Genomic DNA, 5,846 nt, shown 5'->3' on the forward strand with positions numbered 1-5,846 from the left:
GATTTTTTTTTTTTTGTTTCTAAAACTTAATAAAAAGCTATTGAATACTAAATCAAGTATTGAAACCTTATTTCTCAGCCAGATTTCACAGATGTATAGCATTTAATAACTTAAGAACTCTATTTCCTCTTACTGAATTTCTGTTTTCTTTAATTGTGGGACTTAATTAACAATAGCACAATAAAAGTGAAATGGTAACCATTACTTAAGCAGCATTAGCAATCCAGTCACCCTGAGGTGGCATTTAAAGTACTTTTCTTTCTTCCTGTGAAGCAAGAAACAATTGTTAACTGGGCGGCTGCAACTTCATGGAAACCTTTTTTTTTTTTTTTACCAAATGTTTTGGTATCACTTGATTATTTTCAGTATTAACTGAAGATATTTTGGAAGGATAAGCCTTAGGAGCTGAGAATATTTCTGACTATAATCATTCTGTCTGTGTGGAGGGCTGGGCAGTATAAATTTAGATCAGTCTGAAAGATAACTTCCTTTAGGCTCAATTTCACATTATTTTTTTTTTATTTAATTACTCTTTTTGCTATGTTCTGCTATGGTGAATGACCTTAGCTAATAATCAGTCATTTTTTAATAAATTTACTATCCTGTTTAATTAACTTTTGTAATACCATTCCTGAAATTATTGAATGCATTGGCCTGCTCCAGTGAACAAGTTTTCCTGAAAAGAAGGTAAAGGGATATGGAGTAAATCTCATTGCCATGCTGGGGCAAAAAGTTAAAGAGCAATTTACCTGTCAAATCAAAGTTTAAAGCTCAATCTGTTAATGCAGACATAGTGTTTAGAGAAATAGTGTGAGACAGTCTTAAGAGGAACAAACACCAAGCTCCATTGATGTTCACTTTGTTTGATGTAAGTTTTAATCTAAATGGGAAAGTTTTGCCTTCCTCTGTGATGTGTGGTTGATGCAACCTCATCCCTGGAGGGGCAGAGTGAGTAATTGCCATGCAATGCCCAGAAAATGTTTATTTTGCAATAAAAATAAAACAAGTTTGATAGAAGAAAACCATTCCCTCACCACCACTGCCAAACTGGCTGGGAGGATCCTCCACAATTATTCTCTGCTCTCCCAAACCAGGCAGTGTGGCTTTTTCTCTCCTAATTCAGTTCAGTGCTCAGCTTTGATTTCGGAAATCCTATCATCATTGTGGCTTGTACAGAGAGCACAAAAGTGAGCAAAGCCTGCTTTGAATTAGAGAATTACAGAGAAATGCTGCTAGTTAAGAACAATGCAAGCTTGTGATCTTTTTATCTGAGGCAGCTACAACCCCAGCAGCAGCCAAAATATGTCCAGAGAGTGGGAACAAAGGTGGTTAAACCTTTAGGAGCCATTACCCTACTATGAAGATGAGTCCAGCCTGCTGGGCAGGTCTGGCAGCCAAAGCTCACTGCAGCTCAGCTGAATTGTGGAAGAGCTGCCTGTTCAGCATGGAAAAAAAAAATCTCCACTGGTCCAATCTGCAGGATTTCCAGTTGGTTTGAATCTCCAAGGTAGCACAACTCCTGGAGGTAAAGTCTGAGAATCTGTCAGGCTTCCTGGATTTGTGACAGAATGTCAAGGACAGTGACCAAAATCCAGCACCCAGCTCCATCCTGCCACCCAAGGAATGGCCCAATGGTGAGAGCCACGCTGGGCTGTGTGGCCATAGCCCCCAAGGACCAATGGATGCGGACTAAAAGACAGCAAAGTCTAATTTGAAGAGTAGGTGAATATGCAGAGCCAAGCACCATGTGTACAATCTTCTCTTCTACTCTTTCATCCCCATCTTCTCTGCATAGCTGCTGTAAGAGTTCAAAGGCAGATGCTACTTTCAATGAACTTCTCAAGCAAAAAAGATTATTAGAGTTCTGTGTGTGAAATATTCCTCACAAATCTGGAACATTGGCTCATCCCTGCTTGCCTTGCAGTCGCAAAAGGCACAAAACTGACCACGGTGAATACATGACAAGAGATAAGATATGGTCATGGGACTTGGAAAATAATTTCATTTTTTGACAATTTCACATCAGAAATAACACCCCATAGCACCTCACATCATGTCAGTCCAGCATCAAAGAATGAATAGACTGGGACAACACAAGTGTCCAAAATGTCAATACAACCAAAATGAACATGCAGTTGCTTTTATGAAGATATTGGCAGCAAAAAGACCTGACCTCACACCCAGCTAATTTTTTTAATCTTCTCCATGTTATAAAAGGGGTAAAGTATTAAAAAAAATCTCTAAAGTATAAGTTTTCCTTTCTATTTCAACAAAGAAAATCAAGAAATTATTTTCAAAGATATTTTTATTGTAGGACTAAAATTATCTATTAGATATTGTATTTAGGAATCCTCTGAGGATACCTGTTGTAATTTACTACAGAAATCTTGTGGGCCCATGTGGATTTGTAAATGGCAAATCACTAGACTAACCCAACTATCTATTTTGTTTTTAGGATTAATATAGAGGAGAGACAGGACACATAATTGTGGATGCATCTCTAGAAATGTATTGAAAATGTCACATGATACATTAGGGACCCACTTCTCTAAATAGGACTTTGAGGGAATGAAACAGTAATGAAATCTTATGTTGAAGTCAGATTTATGAAAAAAAAATATGAAAAGGAAGACGATGTTTTCATGAAAAGAAAATCTGGAGTTCACAACATGCAAAGCTCACTTGGTATCTCTTTCTCTGAGGAGCTGGTCCTTATTGAAGTAGTCCTGGTGCCTTTTCATCCACTGCTGTGGAATCCCACTTCCACAAACCAAATTATTTACCCAATCATTTTGACTTTGTTTCTCATCTAAATGGATGGTTATATACCAAATTGAATTGTGCTGCCTATTGTGTCCCACAAAAAAATTAGTTTTCCACCTGTTACAAGGCTGTGTCCCATTCAGAATGCAATGTTAATCACTAAATCTGAAGAGAATAAACTAAAAGACTACTAAAGAAATAAAACTGGCTCTAGAAACTTCTGTTAAGTCTGTAATCAAATTAAGCCCTAACAAATGCTTCAGAGACACTTGAAATCTTGCATGCATCTGACTTTTTTCCAAGCTAGACCAAGAAAAGGAATTTGACTATGTAGATAAAACATTTGCAGAACACTGTTTTTTAAAGCTCATTCAACCCAGCCTTTTTCTATGCAAAGAAATACTAAACCCCATCATTATTCAATTGTAGTGGCACTCTCCCTAACTGATGACTGCTCTTGTTGCTGAAACTAACAATAACCATTTGGTCATCAAAGGCTTCTCAGCCCATGTGCTTCCAGACAATATTTCCAGTTAAGATGTCCTCCCCAGAAAATAAGAAATTCACATATGTAAAGTACAAAGATAAATGTGTGTACATATGTGGGCAGTGCTCTGTGCAAGGATATGTGTGTAAAGCAATAAATATGTATTCACTGGCATGGTATCTGGCTTCAGCCCAGGCAAGACCCAGACAGCACAGATGTTGGTTAGCATCTGGGCCAGAAGCAGAATCGCTTCCAGAGCCAACTCTGCTCTCCACGGAAACTCAGGCTAATTCAATTTCTATAGAGCTAATTAGGAATGGAAATGGCCTCACTCCGTTTTTGAAGGCTGGCAAGAAACTTAAGCAGTCATCCCAAGACACTGCACTGCATTCACCAGACTTACAGTCATGGACCAACATTTTCTTCACCTCTGGAAGATCTGCCAAAACTGCAGATCTACACAACAGATCCACAAAGGATCTGTCCTGTCTGCACTGAAAGAGGGTACTTTGCCACAGGCTAACAGGAAAAATCAATCAAGCTGTTCAGCTTCACTGCCCAGCTCACACTCTGGTCTCCTCTAAAGGCTCCAAAATGAACATGAACACTTGGGTTCAAAAAATCAGAGCGTGAGACAGACTACTGCTTGCACACAGACTTGCTATTTAAGCTATAGCACCAATGTTCCCAGGCATGTCCCCAGACCCAGCTGTGCCAGCAGGTAATGGGAAGAGGAACAGCAGATGGAGACAAGCAGAGCATCAGCAGCAGTCGTGGATGTAGTCCCACCTCTGACCACAGACCTGCCTTCATAGATCATACTGACCTCATGCTCAGCTGGACAAATTAGGCTGAACTTTGGATCAAATCATATTTCTGTCTGATAAGTGCTTGAAATCCTCAGGCAGCTGCTTTTAATGCCTCAATGGACAAGCCACCTCAGAAAACTAAGGGATACGACATAATACTCCCCGTTGCCAGGAAGTTGTATATGTTGCACAGCAAGACTTCTCAGGGTCTAGACATGCCTGTAGCCCTCAGTGATCTCAATTCACATATCAGAGACCCGGTGTTTGTAGCCCTTCGGGACCTGGCTCAGTTAGTCCTGAGCACAGGTCTGTGGAGCACTGATTCTTATGGGAGAGAAATTTCCACCCAAAGGTCCATCTCACCCCTCAATTTAGTTTCCAGCAGTTTTTCCATACACAAGTGCAACTCTTGTTTTTCAGTGTTGGCTAAATTAACTCAATACACCATGCATTTTTTACCAGCCTACAGCATGCACTTGAACTGTTATTTTGCAAAAGATGACACATTTTACTTCATGATACCAATAACTACTGGATGTTATGGAAAGTTTTGCCGTGAATTTCCTTATGTATTCATCATGCACTGTTTAAAGGATTTCTACTAGACCAGTTCAAAATGAAAGTATTAGATTTTTTATAGGTACCATAGTCTTTTGGGAAAAAAAAGTGAAGAGAAGAAGCAATACAAATCAATGAAACAATCTCTCTATAATAGAGTCATTGAATTATAGAATGGTTGAGGTTGGAAGAGACCTTAAAGATCATCTGGTTCCAGGCCCCCTGCCATGGGCAGAGACACCTTCCACTAGACCAGGTCTCTCAGAGCCCCATCCAATGTGTCTTTGAACACTTTCAGGGATTTGGCAGCCACAATTTTTCTGAGCAACCTGCTCCAGTTTCTCACTAACCTCACAGTAAATTTCTTCCTCATATCTAATCTAAACCTACTCTCTTTCACTTTGAAGCCATTCCCCATTGTCCTGTCATTACATGCTCTTCTAAAAAGTCTTTCTCCATCTTCCTTGTAGGCCCCCTTCAGGTCCTGGAAGGCCACAATTTGATCACACTGAAGTCTTTTCCTCTCCAGTCTGAACAATTCCAGTTCTCTTAGCCTTTCCTCATAGGAAACAGCAGAGAAGTGCCACTTGCCATTCCTTTATTAGAACTATGCACATCATGCTTGGTTTCAATTTGACAAGAACCAAAAGACGTCAAACCCCAGAGTAAAGCTCTGGACTAGGTAGAGGCAAGGGGAAGTACTAAAGAAATGCTGGTTTATAAAAATCCAGGGATTGTTATGAATTTCTTGTTAAGCCAGAGTAGTATTTGTGGAGACCATTTTTAAAGACAGAGGAAGGAAAGGTGACTTTTTCAAAGCTTGTAAAGACACACAGCTGTAGAAGTGCTTGGTCTTTTATCTGCCCAGCTGCTTGACTCCATCCTCCTGAGGCACTGCTAAGACACTCTCTAGCTTTTTCGGCACCCCTGTTTGGCCATTCAACTTTCTGAAGCCAAATGTCTGAGAGCTAAGACACTACTCCAGCTGAAGTACAGTAGTCAAATTTTCTTAACATCCATTTAATCAAAAAGAGTTTGTTCCCAGTTTTGAAGTCTAGAAGTGAGGGAATACATTTGAAATGTGAATGCTGTGGTTCATGCCCCTCTGTAACGGACATCAGCATAAGGTGCCTATTGCACCCTCTAAGCTATGGAGCCATCCTTTTAAATCCCTCCCTATCTCAAATGGTGAGATAGGATATGGGGCATATGGGAGTTGATACGGTCTT

Source organism: Motacilla alba, chromosome 2 (genome assembly GCF_015832195.1).
Source record: "Motacilla alba alba isolate MOTALB_02 chromosome 2, Motacilla_alba_V1.0_pri, whole genome shotgun sequence".
Classification (NCBI taxonomy): Eukaryota; Metazoa; Chordata; class Aves; order Passeriformes; family Motacillidae; genus Motacilla; species Motacilla alba.